The sequence below is a fragment of the Balaenoptera borealis genome (assembly GCF_965194805.1).
Source record: "Balaenoptera borealis genome assembly, chromosome: 1".
Classification (NCBI taxonomy): Eukaryota; Metazoa; Chordata; class Mammalia; order Artiodactyla; family Balaenopteridae; genus Balaenoptera; species Balaenoptera borealis.
The window spans coordinates 56,496,840-56,514,197 of NC_138860.1; the positions used below are offsets into that span (position 1 = coordinate 56,496,840).

The 17,358-nt window shown below is 35.5% G+C and overlaps 1 protein-coding gene across 9 annotated transcripts in view; it reads right to left on the bottom strand.

The window, feature by feature from the left end:
- The window catches only part of RABGAP1L (RAB GTPase activating protein 1 like), a 789,965-nt gene that overhangs the window by 544,048 nt on the left and 228,559 nt on the right, over positions 1–17,358 (bottom strand). The window lies entirely within an intron of this gene.

A 17,358-nucleotide genomic window follows, 5' to 3' on the forward strand; every position in this document is an offset into this window, starting at 1 on the left:
CCCAGGTTCAATCCCTGGTTAGGGAACTAGATCCCATATGCTGCAACTAAGACCCAGTGCAGCCAAATAAACAAATTTTTTTTTAAAAAAAGGAAATTTGAAGAAAACATTGAAAGATAGTATCTTTCAGTGGTCATTAAAAAGAGCTAAAATGAAGAGCAGCATGTCATGTTTGATCTACAGCATGTCTGAAGTTGAGAAAAATTTTTGAAGTATATCGTTCTTCACATAATATTCTAAATGTATGGTTCTTTTAGTATTATTTTAACCAATACAATGAAACCTACTAACCATTTTGAGAAAACTCAATTTCTTTTATCAGAAAAACCTGAGACACCACAGATTCCAGGGCAGACAGATAAGCAAGTGATGCTGGATTCTCAGGACTGACTACCTTGCTCTGAGGTAAAGAGATACCAGCTATATCCCTCAGCTAATTCATGGAAGTAGATACTTTTCACCTTAAAAATGGTTTATATTCTAAATGGCCTTTGGTTAAGGAGGAAAAATTAAGGCAACAGACAATTAACCAACCTAGCATGGCCTACAAAGTCGTAGATAAATTGGATCTTGCCTCTCTCTCAAGCCTCATCTCACACCCAAAGACTGTTGCTACATTTCAGCCACTCCGGCCTTGTTTCAGCTCTGGGAATTTTAAATTCTTTCCCCACTCAAGGTCTTGGGACATCCTTTTCTCTCTGCCAATACAGCTTTTCCCCCTACTCTTTGCTAACTCCCATCAATCCTGGATCCTTACCTCGTAATGTCACTTTACAAAGAATCTAAACTAAGTTTCCATGTTTTTGATTCCCAGCATACCTTGTCCTTCTCCTTCACTGAACTTACTACAATATAACTAAACATATTTCTTATTATTATATTTATTTGTTTAATGGCTATCTCATCCAGAAGAGAGGAAGCATCATATGCACAAGGATTATGTTGACTTTCAATCAGAAATAATATGGTATCTGACACATAGAAGGTACTCAAAAAATATCAGTGGAATGAATGACTAGACTAACGGTAAAACATGAATTTTAGAGTCAAATAGATCTGAATCTGAACTCAAATTTCACTACTAATAAGAGTCTGCTCCTGGACAAAACACTTAACTTTGCTGAGTCAAAGTATCTATATCAATAAAATGGAAATAAACCACCTTAAAATTATTCAGAAGATTAAATATAACAATACTTTGAACATAAACCAAAGTGCCTGGAACAAATTTTTACTACTATTATTATTATTTCAATGTTTATACCACCATACTAGACTCTAAACAAAATAAGAATAATATAAATCTAACTTTACACCTAAAGGAACTAGAGAAAGAAGAACAAACAAAACCCAAAGTTAGCAGAAGGAAGGAAATCATAAAGATCAGAGCAGAAATAAATGAAATAGAAACAAAGAAAACATGAGCAAAGATCAATAAAACTAAAAGCTGGTTCTTTGAGAAGTTAAACAAAATTGATAAACCATTAGTTAGACTCATCAAGAAAAAGAGGAAGAGGACTCAAATCAACAAAATTAGAAATGATAACGGAGAAGTTACAACAGACACCACAGAAATACAAAGCATCCTAAGAGACTACCACAAGCAACTCTATGCCAATAAAATGGATAACCTGGAAAAAATGGACAAATTCTTAGAAAGGTATAACCTTCCAAGACTGAACCAGGAAGAAATAGAAAATATGAACAGACCAATCACAAGTAATGAAATTGAAACTGTGATTAAAAATCTTCCAACAAACAAAAGTCCAGGACCAGATGGCTTCACAGGTGAATTCTATCAAACATTTAGAGAAGAGCTAACACCCATCCTTCTCAAACTCTTCCAAACAATTGCAGAGAAAGGAACACTCCCAAACTCATTCTATGAGGCCACCATCACCCTGATACCAAAACCAGACAAAGATACTACAAAAAAAGAAAATCACAGATCAATATCACTCATGAATATAGATGCAAAAATCCTCAACAAAATACTAGCAAACAGAATCCAACAGCACATTAAAAGGATCATACACCATGATCAAGTGGGATTTATCCCAGGGATGCAAGGATTGTTCAATATACGCAAATCAATCAATGTGTTACACCATATTCACAAACTGAAGAATAAAAACCATATGATCATCTCAATAGATGCAGAAAAAGCTTTTGACAAAATTCAACACCCATTTATGATAAAACCTCTCCAGAAAGTGGGCATAGAGGGAATCTATCTCAACATAATAAAGGCCATATATGACAAACCCACAGCAAACATCACTCTCAGTGGTGAAAAATTGAAACCATTTCCTCTAAGATCAGGAACAAGACAAGGATGTCCACTCTCACCACTATTACTCAACATAGTTTTGAAAGTCCTAGCCACGGCAATCAGAGAAGAAAAAGAAATAAAAGGAATCCAAATCAGAAAAGAAGAAGTAAAGCTGTCACTGTTTGCAGATGACATGATACTATACATAGAGAATCCTAAGGATGCCACCAGAAAACTACTAGAGCTAATCAATGAATTTGGTAAAGTTGCAGGATACAACATTAATGCACAGAAATCTCTTGCATTCCTATACACTAATGATGAAAAATCTGAAAGAGAAATTAAGGAAACACTCCGATTTACCATTGCAACAAAAGAATAAAATACCTAGGAATAAACCTACCTAGGGAGACAAAAGACCTGTATGCAGAAAACTATAAGACACTTATGAAAGAAATTAAAGATGATACAAACAGATAGAGAGATATACCATGTTCTTGGATTGGAAGAATCAATATTGTGAAAATGACTATACTACCCAAAGCAATCTACAGATTCAATGCAATCCCTATCAAGTTACCAACAGCGTTTTTTACAGAACTAGAACAAAAAATCTTAAAATTTGTATGAAGACACAAAAGACCCCAAACAGCCAAAGCAGTCTTGAGGGGAAAAAAACAGAGCTGGAGGAATCAGGCTCCCTGACTTCAGACTATACTACAAAGCCACAGTAATCAAGACAATATGGTACTGGCACAAAAACAGAAATACAGATCAATGGAACAGGATAGAAAGCCCAGAGATAAACCCACACACCTATGGTCAACTAATCTATGACAAAGGAGGCAAGTATATACAATGGAGAAAAGACAGCCTCTTCAATAAGTGGTGCTGGGAAAACTGGACAGCTACATGGAAAAGAATGAAATGAGAACACTCCCTAACACCATACACAAAAATAAACTCAAAATGGATTAAAGACCTAAATGTAAGGCCAGACACTATAAAACTCTTAGAGGAAAACATAGGAAGAACACTCTTTGACATAAATCACAGCAAGATCTTTTTTGATCCACCTCCTAGAGTAATGGAAATAATAAATGGATTAATCTCCAAAATATATAAACAGCTCATGCAGCTCAATGTTAAAAAAAACAAACAACCCAATCCAAAAATGGGCAGAAGACCTAAATAGACATTTCTCCAAAGAAGACATACAGATGGCCAAGAAGCACATGAAAAGCTGCTCAACATCACTAATTATTAGAGAAATGTAAATCAAAACTACAATGAGGTATCACCTCACACCAGTTAGAATGGGCATCATCAGAAAATCTACAAACAACAAATGCTGGAAAGGGTGTGGAGAAAAGGGAACCCTCTTTCACTACTGGTGGGAATGTAAATTGATACAGCCACTATGGAGAACAGTATGGAGGTTCCTTAAAAAACTAAAAATATAACTACCATACGACCCAGCAATCCAACTACTGGGCATATACCCTAAGAAAACCATAATTCAAAAGGACATATGTACCCCAATGTTCACTGCAGCACTATTTACAATAGCCAAGACATGGAAGCAACCTAAATGCCCATCAACAGACGAATGGATAAAGAAGATGTGGTACATATATACAATGGAATATGACTCAGCCATAAAATGGAATGAAATTGGGTCATATGTAGAGATGTGGATGCATCTAGAGACTGTCATACAGAGTGAAGTAAGTCAGAAAGAGAAAAACAAATATCGTATATTAATGCATATATGTGGAATCTAGAAAAATGGTACAGATGAACTGGTCTGCAGGGCAGAAATAGAGACACAGATGTAGAGAACAGACATATGGACACCAAGGGGGAAAAGTGGCGGGGGTGGTGGGGGTGGGGTGGTGGTGTGATGAATTGGGCGATTAGGATTGACATGTATACACTGATGTGTGTAAAATGGATAACTAATGAGTACCTGCTGTATAAGAAAATAAATAAAATTCTAAAAATCAAAGAAAAAATAATATAGGCATAGATAGAGAAATAATATCTCTAATATCTACCTGTACTGTAATCCATTTAAATTATAAAAATAAAACTACTTTAATTATTCACTGTTTTCAAGAATTACTTTTGAACCATAAATCAAATTTCGGGTGCATTTTCAAATCATTTAGCAAATAATGAAATGTAAAACTGTCTACTATATTAAACATAGAAAAAAAAAGAAGACAGCCATGAAAAGTTAAGTGGTTACGTTTAAACCAACCAAATTTTTATTGCATTTCTGCTATATTTAAGAAACAAAGACCTCAAACCCTAGAGCAACCATTAAAATAATTATATAAAGAAATATAATAAAAATGAAATACTAACTGTTCAAATAATCCAAAAGATGACAGCAAAGGAGAAATAAAGAAATGTAAAATAAGAAACAAGTAGGAAACAAATAATAAAATGGTAAACTTAAACATATCAATATTTATGTTAAATATAAACTGCCTAAACAATTAAAAAACAGAATTCTCAGATTATGTTTAAAAAAAGAAAACTATTTTCTGTCTACAAAAAAACCCACTTTAAATATAGTGACATAGGCAAGTTGAAGAGCTTAGAAGACATACCACGAAAACACTAATCAAAAGAAAGCTGAAGAGACTATATTAATAAAAGACAAAGCAGACTACCAAGCAAGAAAAAAAAATCACTACGTATAAAGAAGGACACTGCACCATGTTAAAAGGATGAATCCAACAAGAACACATAAGAATCTTGTAAGTGTATGCACCTAACAACAGGCTCTCAAATATATGAAGCGAAAAATTCATAGAAATGAAAGGAGATGGACCAATTCACATTTATAATTGGAGACGTGAACATTCCTCTCACAGTAATGAAAAGAAGTTTACAAAAATTCAGCAATGTTATAGAAGAACTGAACACCATCAACAGCAGGATCTGATATTTATATACCACTCCACCGAATAACAGCAGAGTACACATTCTTTTCAAATGCACATGGAACATTCACCAAAACAAACCATTTCCTGGATTATAAAACAAACTTTAAGAAAATTTTTAAATGTGAAATAATATGTTTAGTGACCGTGATACAAGTAAACTGGAAATCAACGACAGAAATACATCTGAAAAATCCCCAAATACTTGGGAATAAAATAACACACTTCTAAATACTCCATGGATCTAAGCCAAAGAGGAAGGCTCAAATTAGAAAATATTTTGAACCGAACAAAAATACAATAAATCAAAATTAGTGGGATACATCTAAACAGTGTACATAGGGAGATTTAGAGCTATAAATGCTTATAAGTATTTCAAGTGAGGCATCCAAAAATCAATAACCTAAACTTCCACCTTAAGAAACTCGGAAAAGAAGTGCAAAATAATCTAAAACTAGCAGAAGTGAGAAAATAAAGATAACAGCACAACTCAATAAAACCGGGGGCAGAAAAAATTAAAAATCAATGAAACCAAAAGGTAGTTCTTTACAAAGACCAATAAATTGATAAACCTCTAGCTAAATTCACAAAGTGAAAAAGAAAGAAGATACAAATTACCAATACCAGGAACAAAAGAGTGGATATCACTACAGACCCCATGACATCAAATGGATAATAAATAAATACTGCAAATGGCCCTATGCATATTAATTGGACAGCTTAGAAAAAATGCACCAAGTTTAAGGTGTACAGCATAATGATCTGATACACTATATCAATATATATTGCAAAATAACTACCACAATAACATCCTTCACCTCACATAGTTACTCTTGGTAATTTACTGATTATACTTTTTTTTTCAATTGAAGTATAGTTGATTTACAATGTTTCAGGTATACAGCAAAGTGATTCAGTTTTATATGCATGTGTGTATGTGTGTGTGTATATATATATATATATATATATATATATATATATATATATATATATATTTTCTTTTCCAGATTTCTTTCAATTATACATTATTACAAGATATTGAATATAGTTCCCTGTGCTATACAGTAGGTCCTTGTTTTTATCTAATTTATATAGTAGTGTGTATCTGCTAATCCCAAATTCCCAATTTATCCATTCCAACTGATTATACTTTGATTTAAACAGGTTCAAATCAACATGCATCTTCAAAAGGGAATTTTCCTTTTATGCTTTTTAACTCTAATAACTGATAAAAGACTTTGCCTCCAACTGAAAGGAATGTTAAGGCACCTGAAAGCAAAGAAGAGATTTGGGAGGAGGACAAAAAAAAAGTTATTTTAACATTAAACCTATATTTAGCCCAGAGCCCATAAAAAGCCTAAATGAGGCCTGTGCTAGGAAAAAAGATCTAAGAAAGGGCAGCTACTTCTACTTCCAGCCTGGCTCATGCTCTCCTAGAGAGGAAAGAAGAGGTGGCTCACTTTCCGCTATTAAGGGCCAAGCCACAGGAGCTTCTGAGAGCAGATAAGACTGTGATGAACTTTTGTCATTCCCTAAAACCTACCCTTTTCTTCAGACAAGCCTCCTCCCTCTAAACTATCTCTTGACTGAAAACACAAAACAGGATGATGGCCTTTGGAGAACAGACTTGTCAAGAGAGAAGCTTCTCCTCCCCCTTAACACTTGACCTCCAGTCTTACTTTAGGTCTCTTGGACATTATGACTCTGCCTCTCATTTCTCTGTAACTTCCCCTTGTAGGGGAGCAAAATTTGCCACCCCAAAATGTCTCTTTGGCATGCAAATTATTTAGAGATGGAACAAATCAAGGCCAAAAAGACTCCGGAAAAATCTTTGACCTTCTCCCTAACTGCCTAAATTTAGATAGAGGGCCTGTTCGTGGAACAGAGCTGCAATAAGAGATGTCTGCAAAGGATATGGGCTAGGTGTGCTGGGGGAAACTCAGCAGGGCCTAGAGGTCACAGTCCATTCTGTGTCCCACTGTCTCTGCATGGCCCAGCAAACATCTATTTACCAAATATTTGCTTTTCCATCTCCATGCGAACTGCCTTTTTCCCTCTGAAGTTCCAAAACACTACCCCCAACATCCTCTTTTGTCTTCAACTGAAGATGGTATTGAAGGAAGGGCTTCAGCCATTTTGGAGAATTACTCAGTTTTCCTGGGTCTCTACCATGTATACATGTTACTAAACTTTTGTTTGATTTTCTCCTGTTAATCTATCTCATGTCAATGTAATTCTTAGGCCAGCCAGAAGAACCTAAAAGAGTAGAGGAAAATTTCTTCCACCCTAACACCCTTCTCTCCTGTTTCATGAGACTTCTCTTTTCTGAAGGTAAATTTTATTCCTAGCAGACGCAAAAAAAAAAACCAAAAAAAACAGGTAAAGTACTTGGAACAGTACTCAGCACATAGTAAGTGCTATAGAAGTGTTACTTCTGGTTACTGTTTTGTGCTGTTAAATGATATAACACTTTGAGGCATGAGATGTCTAACCTGTGGTACAATATGCAGAATAACTAAGAAGCAAAAGTGGCTTCCATATCCTATTCTAGTGCTCTTCTAGAAATCTTTCTGGGCAAATAATTATGTTAATAACAATAAGGATAGCAAGCATTCAATCCTGGCAGCAACCCAAGCTCATCCCTTGAAAGGTCTTTTTCCCTGGATCTTCATTTGGTAAGTCCCCTCTTGTCACTCAGACGCCAGACATTTAAATGACACTTTCTTACAGAGGCCTTCCTTGACCACCCAATATCCACCAAGTCATCATAGCACTCTGTTACTATCTGCTATCTTGCCATTTGTTTGCCTGCCCGTCTGTCCCCTCCATGTATCCTCCATACATAGAATGTAAGCTTCATGAAGCAGGGACTTCATCTGCAGCATTTACCACTATATCCCCAATGTCTACAATAGTGATCTGTCAGAGCAGGCACTTAATAAATGTTTATTTAATTAATAAGTAAATGAGCAAACAACGCTACATGGTAGGTATTATTTTTACCTGCATTTTACACATGAAGAAGTTGAAGCTCATGGACACAACTACCAAATGACAGAATGGGGAACTAGCCTCATGCCTACTATCAGAATCAAATCATTAATATTTGGGGTTACCCTTTTGTGTCACTTTACAGTCTACAAAGTGATAGCACAGACAGTATCTTACATGCTCAAATATACTGCAGGGGAGCAGAATTTGTCACCCCAAAATATGCCACATTAGCATGAAACCAAGCAGGACCCTATGGGGCGCTCTAGGGCAGGAGTCTCCAATCCCCGTACTAGTCCGCAGCCTGTCAGGAGCCGGGCCGCACAGCAGGAGGTGAGCAGTGGGTGAGTGAGCAAAGCTTCCTCTGCCACTCCCCATCGCTCCCCATCGCTTTCATTACCGCCTGAACCATCACCCACCCCCACCCCGGTCCGTGGAAAAATTGTCTTCAAAGAAACCGGTCCTGGGTGCCAAAAAGGTTGGGGACTGCTGCTCTAGGGTACAAATCCTTTCCGTGTTCCCCATTTCTTGTTTGTAGGAAATGAGCTTCATTCAGCCTCCCAGATCTTCCCTGAGTACCAAAGGGAAGATTCAAACAGTTACTAATTAGGGAAGGGTGGGAATGCAGAAAGAAATGAGGAACAATCAAGAAACAACAGTGCAGCATAGGACAGAGACGTGGTTCTTGCTCAAGGAATATACATAACAACATATCTTTGAGTTCTTCTGCAGGAACTAAGGCCCCCCCCACCCACCCAGGTAGAGCACCAGATTCCTGGAACACCACCCTGTTACCTCACCACCAACCAATGAGAAGAAAGTCTGGACACAGTGGAAGATAACACAGACTCTGATCCCCTCCCCAAATGATTAAATGCGATTAACTTCCCCTTTCTCCCTTTAAAAAACTTTCATGGTCAAGCAGAATCTTAGGAATTGGTTCTTGGACATGAGTCTGCCTTCTCCCCAGGTTGCCGGCCTCCTGAATAAAGCAACCTTTCCTTTCTAAACAACGAGTATTGGCTTTCACATGAGTATTGGCTTTCGAGCAGCGAGCGGCGAGCAGCCAAACATGAGTTCAGTGACAAGCATAAGGATTACTATTTTGAGCTAAAGGCAATCAAAACCTAGCAGATTCAGGAAAGCTCTTTCACCTCTCCCTCAATTGCCTAAATTTACAGAGCAAAGGAAGAGAGCTATTACCAGAGATACCTTTTTACCTAAGAAACTTATCTGTATAATAGGGCAACCTTTGTTTTCCAAACATCTGTCCCTCCTTGTGAATGGCCTCCCTCCCCTTTGTATCCATAGATCCCTCCCCTTTCTTTGGCTCAGGATGGTATATAAGTTTCAATTACCAGCAACCTTTTGTGTCTTCATATCTTTATGGTGCTCCCATATGTACATAATTAAATTTTCCTCCTGTTAATCTGTCTTATATTTATTTAAATATTAGATAAGCCAAAGAATCTAAAAGGGAAGAAGGGAAATTTTTTCCACCCCTACAATATTCCCTCTGTGCTGTGATCACAGAAAACGACTCACATATACCCTCAAAGGAACTCCTTTTAACCACCACTTTGTGTCATTCTACTACTATTGTCCCTCCTTTTTCTAAACCCCACAGCATTCTGTACATTATTTTCACCTAGTATTTATCATAACCCTCCTTGTAAAATGGTAATCTTTATATATTTCCTTATTAATAGGAGGTGACACAAAGTTCCTTTGGGGATAAGGTTGTATTTTAAATATCTTATCCTTGCTGTGCCACTACAATAGATATTATAAATTAACTTTGAATTAACTTGACTACAACAGTCATGGAATTATTTGTGCTAAAAACTGTTTATATAATTCACTAATTCAAATGGCATAGAATTTTACAGATGAAAAAAAAATTCAGGAATACTATTAACCCACATACACTACGTATCTACACTGGAATAGGTGATTCCTTCTCAATCAAATGTAAATTTCACTATGTCTTTTTAGGCCAGATGCTCCAATAACTAAACATAACTTAATTTTTTATTATTATTAGAGTTTAAAAATCTCCATAATAAGCAGCAACACTTTTTTCAGAAAATTTGTTCATCATGATAATCAGATATGCTAATAGAAATTATTTAAATTATTTAAACCTTACTAATTCTACAACATGTGCTTTGTATCTGAAGAAATGTCAATCTACACTAAAAGATGTTGTGCTGGCCTCAAAATGTTCTGGATTTCCTAAACTAATCTAATGTAAACAACATTTCTTAAGAGTATCTTTAAAATGAATATTATATAAGCATTTCTTTCTTCATAACACTGTTTTTTCTCAATTGCCTCAAATTGTTCTTTGTAGTTTATCACACATCCCCAAATTAAGCAGGAATTCAAGAACCACCCCCTACATGTTTTCAATGCTGCTGACTCAGCTGACCCCTTGACAACTGAACTCTATTTTACACTAACTTCATCTAAGCAGCTAAATCTGCTCCTATTTTTCTTGAAACTCTATAGTATTCATAAATGCCTAATTTATAAAATAAAAGATCACTGAGTTCAATGAAGTTAAGTGTTGCATCTTCCAAGCTCCCATCTCCATATGCTTCTACTCTTTTATGCCTAACATAACTGCTGTTATCAATTTTTACTACATTTTGGCACAAGCAAAAAGTAGAAAATATTTTTATGAAGAACAACACAGCTAAAAATGTTGCACACCATTACTGTGAACAAAAGCAGGTACTTCTGTCCATAAAAAATAATTTCATTTCAAAATTTCAAACAAGTAGTATTTTAAGAGTAAGACCATAGTCTTAAGTACAAGAATATTATCTGGACCTAAAGTAAGTATATCTGACTATGAAATAAGCAAAATTTCATTATTAAATATCAATTAGGTTGCTACTTCCCCATCATGCCCAAGTAGCTCTTCCTTGTCACATTTTTCTCCAGGTGATAAGCCTTTTGTTTTATTTATTAAATCTTCAACACACTAAAAGTCTTTAGATATGAGGATCATTTATTCCTCACTAATAGGCCACTTGGTAATGTGGCCTTGGTAATGTAGTAATGTGTAATTTCTTAAACTCCACAAATGAAAGACAAGGGAAAGGAATGCTAACACTTAATGAAAGGATCCCAAGTCACTGTACTTGCCATCTTGCTTTTCTTAACAACTGGCATATTACTTTTTAAATGCATTGCAAAAGAGTATATGTACATAAGGATTCTCTCCTTTCTGGCTTACCATTTCAAATCTTTAAATACTAATTTTTCAGAATAAATCCTTTTCAATCAACTAATAACTCCTCAAGTTTTCAATGAAGGCCTATAATAACCGACCTATTCTCATTTCAGTACCCAGAATGAAATACTGCTTTATTCAATTTTATTTCCTTTGATGTAGTCTCATAGTAAGATACATTGTATAGTACAATACAAAGCAAATCTGAACGTAAGTGGTAACACCTAAATGTCTTATCGTTCTTTAGGCAAAATACAACCAGAAGAATATAAAATTATTCTATGATTTTAAAAATTACAAAACAAAACAAAACAAAACAAAAACACTACTACAAAGGTTATAACTTTCCTATCAAAGAATCCTGCCAATAAACATCTTATGATGGGACTCACAGCATTTATTTTCAGTAATAGGAAAAGGAAGAAATAATAATTCATCAAATTACTTCTTTGGCAATTTATTAGTGTAGCAACAGGTGATGTCACTATAGTTTAAAGTTATGAGTATCTTCAATATGAATTCTATTTTGGGGTACTTCAAAACTGTCATTTAAAAAATCACTTTGAAATGACAGAATAATAAGCACATAAAATTTGAAGCAGCAGAACCTTCCAAAATTCTAATTTTGCTTTCAGCTGTTTTGAAAGTCCTCCCATGAATTAATAAATTTTTTAAAAAAGAAAATATCAAGTGATGCATAATTTCTTTTTTATTGAGATATAACTGACATATAACATTGTGTAAAGTGTACAACGTGTTGATACATTTATATACTGCAATACGATTACCACTGTAGCATTAGCTAACACCTCTATCATGTCACATCTTTATCATTTCTTTCTTGTGGTGAGAACAATTATGATCTAGTCTATTAGCAACTTTAAAATTTATAATACAGTACAGTCATTCCTTGCTATCTATGGAAAGATTGGATTCAGGACCCCTCCATGGACACAAAAATCTAAGGATGCTTGTGTCCCTTATATAAAATGACATAGTACAGTTGGCCCTATGTATCTGCAGGTTCTGCATCCACAGAGTCAACCAACCAGGAACTGATCCATGGACTGATCCACAGACTGATTAATGGTTGACTGAATCCACCCTTGAGGAATCCGTGGAAAAAGGGCACACTAGACTGCTGACTACAATCACTAAGTTGTGCATTAGACCTCCAGAACTTTTTTATCTACTAGTTGCCAGTTTGTACATAATATCTTAACTATACTATTTCTGAAGAAAGAAATTAGTTCACTTTCAAAATATCTGCTATGGCATTCCTCTAAATGTTGGCAACAAAAGGTTTTCAGCACTTGACTCCATATTTTGATGGGTATTCATTCAGCAAAATCACTAGCAGAGGGTTTGACTTCCAAACCCAGGAAAAATAGAGACTGAATTTTCTAAAATTCTAACTTTGTATATAAAAGTTGTATATAAAATAAAGTGTACCCTAATACTTTGGATTTGTACCCAGCTTCTCTTTTGTTCCCAGTTGCAGAGGTGAATTATGACATTTTGTCTCCCATTCAAGCCTCAATCAACTGCAGTCTAACTTCTGCCCCATTACTCCTCTGAAATTGTCCAAGTTTTACAGTCTAAGATCTTTGTCTCTTATTTACCAATCAAATCCTTAGCTAACCTTCCTGAAGTACCTAATGCTGCAGGCATTCTCTCCTGCTGGAAACAGTTTCCGCCCTCACCTTTCCTGGCCTTGTGCTCTTGTGATTTTACCCCTAGATCTGTGCTTATCCTTCTACATTCACTTGGCTCAATCCTCTTCCTATACCAATCTTTTCAATGTCTCCCCATTCAACACTTGGCCACAGGGTAATTTACCTACTCCTAGTCACAATTCTCAAGCTTTAACCACTTTTAAAATCTTTATTTCCCAAGCTTAGGATACAAATATCCAACTGCTTACTAAACCTAATAGTTCCACAGAAATGTGAAATTCAGCATATCTGAAACTCCGCTAGCTTTCCTCATGAGCCTCGAAACATTTCTCCTTGAAAGTCTATTTCTGTAACAGGGAAAAGCTAAATCGGACTCCAGGTTCCATCTGTTTCTTTGACTTTAACCTTTGCTTATTGTTGCTTTTGTTATTATAATCATACATAATGGCCTGCCTCAGGGAAACCTGCCCCTCTGCCTGAATGTTAAACTAAAGTGCCTCTGTTCAGTTCACAGGGAGACAACCTCACCCCACCCACCTGTGGATGTCTCAAGAAAGAAGAAGAAATTAACACATCCCCTCATGAGGTTGGCCATTCCACGGGGGTATTTGCAAAACTTATGGCCTTTTGACTTTACTTACTCATCTCCTCCCCCTCTCTGTGCTATAAAAGAAGCTGGCATCCAAATCCCGATAAGATGGTTTATCAGAGACACTAGCCTGGCATCTTCTCCGTCTGCCGGCTTTCTGAATAAAGTCATATTCCTTGCCTCAACACCTCGTCCCCGATTCATTGCAGCAAGCAGAGCAAGCTTGGAATCCGTAACATCTCAATCAAAGGATCAACAACCACCCTGAAAGTAATCTTAGATCCCTTGTTTTCCCTCAACCTCACGTCACATCAAACACCAGATCTTGATTCTTACTTCCCTAAGGCCTCTCAAATTCATCTTTTCTACTATCCCCACTGCCACCGCCTTTCTTCACGCCATCATTTCTCATCTTGGCCACAATAGCCTTCTTACTTCATATTTATTGCCTCCAATATCAATATCTTTTTCACTGCTGTCAGAGTGACCTTTCCCAATTATAAATATAGTGTCATTCACAGCTTAAAATCCTCCCAACCTGAGGATAAAGGACTAAGCATGGTACTGACCTACCTATTCAGAATAATGACCCACCATGCCCACTGATGCTTCGGCAATATCTAATTTCCTACAGAACTTGAACATATCATGTTACATCAGAGTTCTATGACCTGACTCAACTCTTGTCTCTGACTGATATGCCCTCCTCTACCTTACCACACTCCAAAATCCTGACCTTTCTACCAGAGTTAGTTATTCATTTATTGGTTCATTTATTCATTCATTTATTTTAGGCTTAAGAAACAAAGGATTCTGCCCAAAAAGAATAGAGACTAGATAGAAGACAAACAAGTATTAATTAACATTAATAAAAACAATAATAGCTAACATTTACTGAACATGCACCAGGTGACAAGCACTGTCCTAAAGGGCCTTACATGAATTCATATTTATTCATCATGACAACTGTGATACTGTGATATAATAAGAAATATATATTTTGGTATTCATCCTGGCTCCTGAAACAGTGCCATAGCAATAAAGGCGAAAGAAACATTTTCTGTTATAATATTTGGTTTTTATCCCATTTCTGAAATAGTTCCAGAGCAATAAAGGTAAAAGGAGCATCTTTTGTTATTCCTAATGAGCTTCTTTCAAACACACTTGAATTTATGTTAATGCGGTGACTTTTGGAAAGCCCCTGAGGATACAGGGGGATGGGGAAGATGGATGCTAGAGGAATCAATCACATGATAGAAGGTTGGAACTTTCAGCCCCACTCCCCCAACCTCCAGGAAAGGGGAAGGAGCTGGTACTTGAGTTAATCACTAATAGCCAGTGATTTACTCAATTGTGCCTACAGAATGAAGCATCCATAAAAAACCCTAACTTAGGTGTTCAGAGAACTTCTGGGTTGGTGAACACATGGAGGTACTGAGAGGGTGGCGAGCATGTAAAGGGCATGGAAACTCCATACACCTTCCCCCATACCTTGCCCTGTGCATCTCTTCTAGCTGGCTGTTCTAGAGCTGTATCCTTTTATAATAAACTGGTAATCTACTAAGTAAACTGTTTTCCTGAGTTCTGTGAGTCATTCTAGCAAATTATCAAACCTGAGGAGGAGGTTGTGGGAACCTCCAAGTTATAGCTGGTTGGTCAGAAACACAGGTGACAACCTGGACCTGCAACTGGTGTCTGAAGTAAGGAAGAGGGGCACAGTCTAGTGGAACTGAGCCCTTAACCTGTGGGGTCTGTGCCTACTCCAGGTAGTTAGTGTCATAATTGTATTGTAGGCCATCCAATTGGTGTCCAATTGGAGAATTAATTGCTATAGGAAAAACACTCACCCATCTGGTGTCAGAAATGAAGTGGTGTGAATAGTAGTAAAGGAAACAGAGTTTTCTTGTAACAACTCTGAGAAGTTAGAAGGAAAGTTATAACCTTAAAAATTAAAAGATATTAGGAAAAAAAGTTTTTAAAAAAAATCAGTGATATAATCTTCATGTGAAGAAGCTAGAAAAACAAGTTAAATCCAAAGCAGAAAAAAAAAAGGAAATAAAAAAGAAAGCAAAAGGAATCAACAGAAGATAAAACAGAAAAACAATAGGGAAATCAATGAACCCAACATCTGGTTCTTTGGGGGGGAATAAAATCAGTAAAATTAATAGACCTCTAGCTAGGCTGATAAAACAAAAAACAAGAGAGAATATATAAATTACCAATATCAGAAATAAAAGCAGATCCTACAGATCCTAAAAACATTAAAAATAAAAAGGTAATATTTTAAGCAATAAATTAAATATCCTTGATTAAACTGAAGATTCCTTGAAAGACACAAATCACCAAAAATGACTCAAGAAGAAATAAAAATAATAAACAGAACAACACAATATCTACTGAAGAAATTCAATTATACCACTAAAGTTAGAAACCATGTTCTTATTTGATATTCATTTAAATCAGTCTCACATTTATTGGAGCTGAATATTACAAGTGAATCTAATTTAATCTTTTTATTTCACATGAAATGGCCTCAAATAGTATTTTTAATGTTTTAGTACTAAGAAATTCTTAACTCATGGTACTTACCACTCAGTCACTCAACATCAGTAGTTTTAAAAATACGAAAATAACATTTAATAATAAAAATCCACTCTAATATATATATTCTTGAAATTTATATAAATATATAAATTCCAGTACTCTTGTTTATCTTGCCATATATATATATATAGAAAAAGCTAACTTGAGGGGGCAGGGCGGGAGGGGGAAGCTAACTTTTTATCAAGTCTCAAGGAAGAAAAATTCACAGCATAATAATTTATTAATTGTCACTAGAATGATGACAACCACTTTGTATACAGCTCCTTTATTCACTCTTATGCAACTCTGAATAATCCTTTGGCTCAAAATGACAAATGAATTCTTTCATAGTCATTAACAATTAAGCTACCAAAAAAAAAAAAAAAAAAAGAAAAGAAAGAAAGAAGGAAGGGAGAAAAATATCTCAGAATAAAATATGAAAATATGCTCAGGACACTAAAATTTTAAATACTGTTCATATTATCTTCATCAGAATATGCTACAAAAACTAAAAGAAAAAAAACAGTCTACACAGTAATAAAAGCTGTGTCAAACCACAGCTCTAATAATTTTATGAAAGATGAAAACCACAACAATTTCAAAGCATCTAATATATGAAGCCTAACTGAGCAATGACAAGTTTTTTTTTAATATGAAAATGGTTAAGTGGCTTCTATATTTGTTCACTGAACTGATGCTTGCTTTTACCACATTACATTTTGCATATTATAGTATATGAAGCAACAAGCATTTTTTTAAACTTGGGAGAGAGGGAGCACTGAACAGGATGAAAAGGATTTCCATCACTCAAATAGAATATTTTACTCTGATTTCATAAAATGGACACTACTAGAACTCAAATTATTTTTCACTGTTACCTTCTTCCTTTATTACATAACAAAAAGTGTATTTTACCTACTTATACTGCCTAATTTAAGAACTTCACAGAAACCCTACTTTTGTTCATTTAATATTAAAATAATTTTATAACCTTACTAATAAGTCAAACAACACCTTCACATAATATTATATAGGTAGAAATAACTATAACA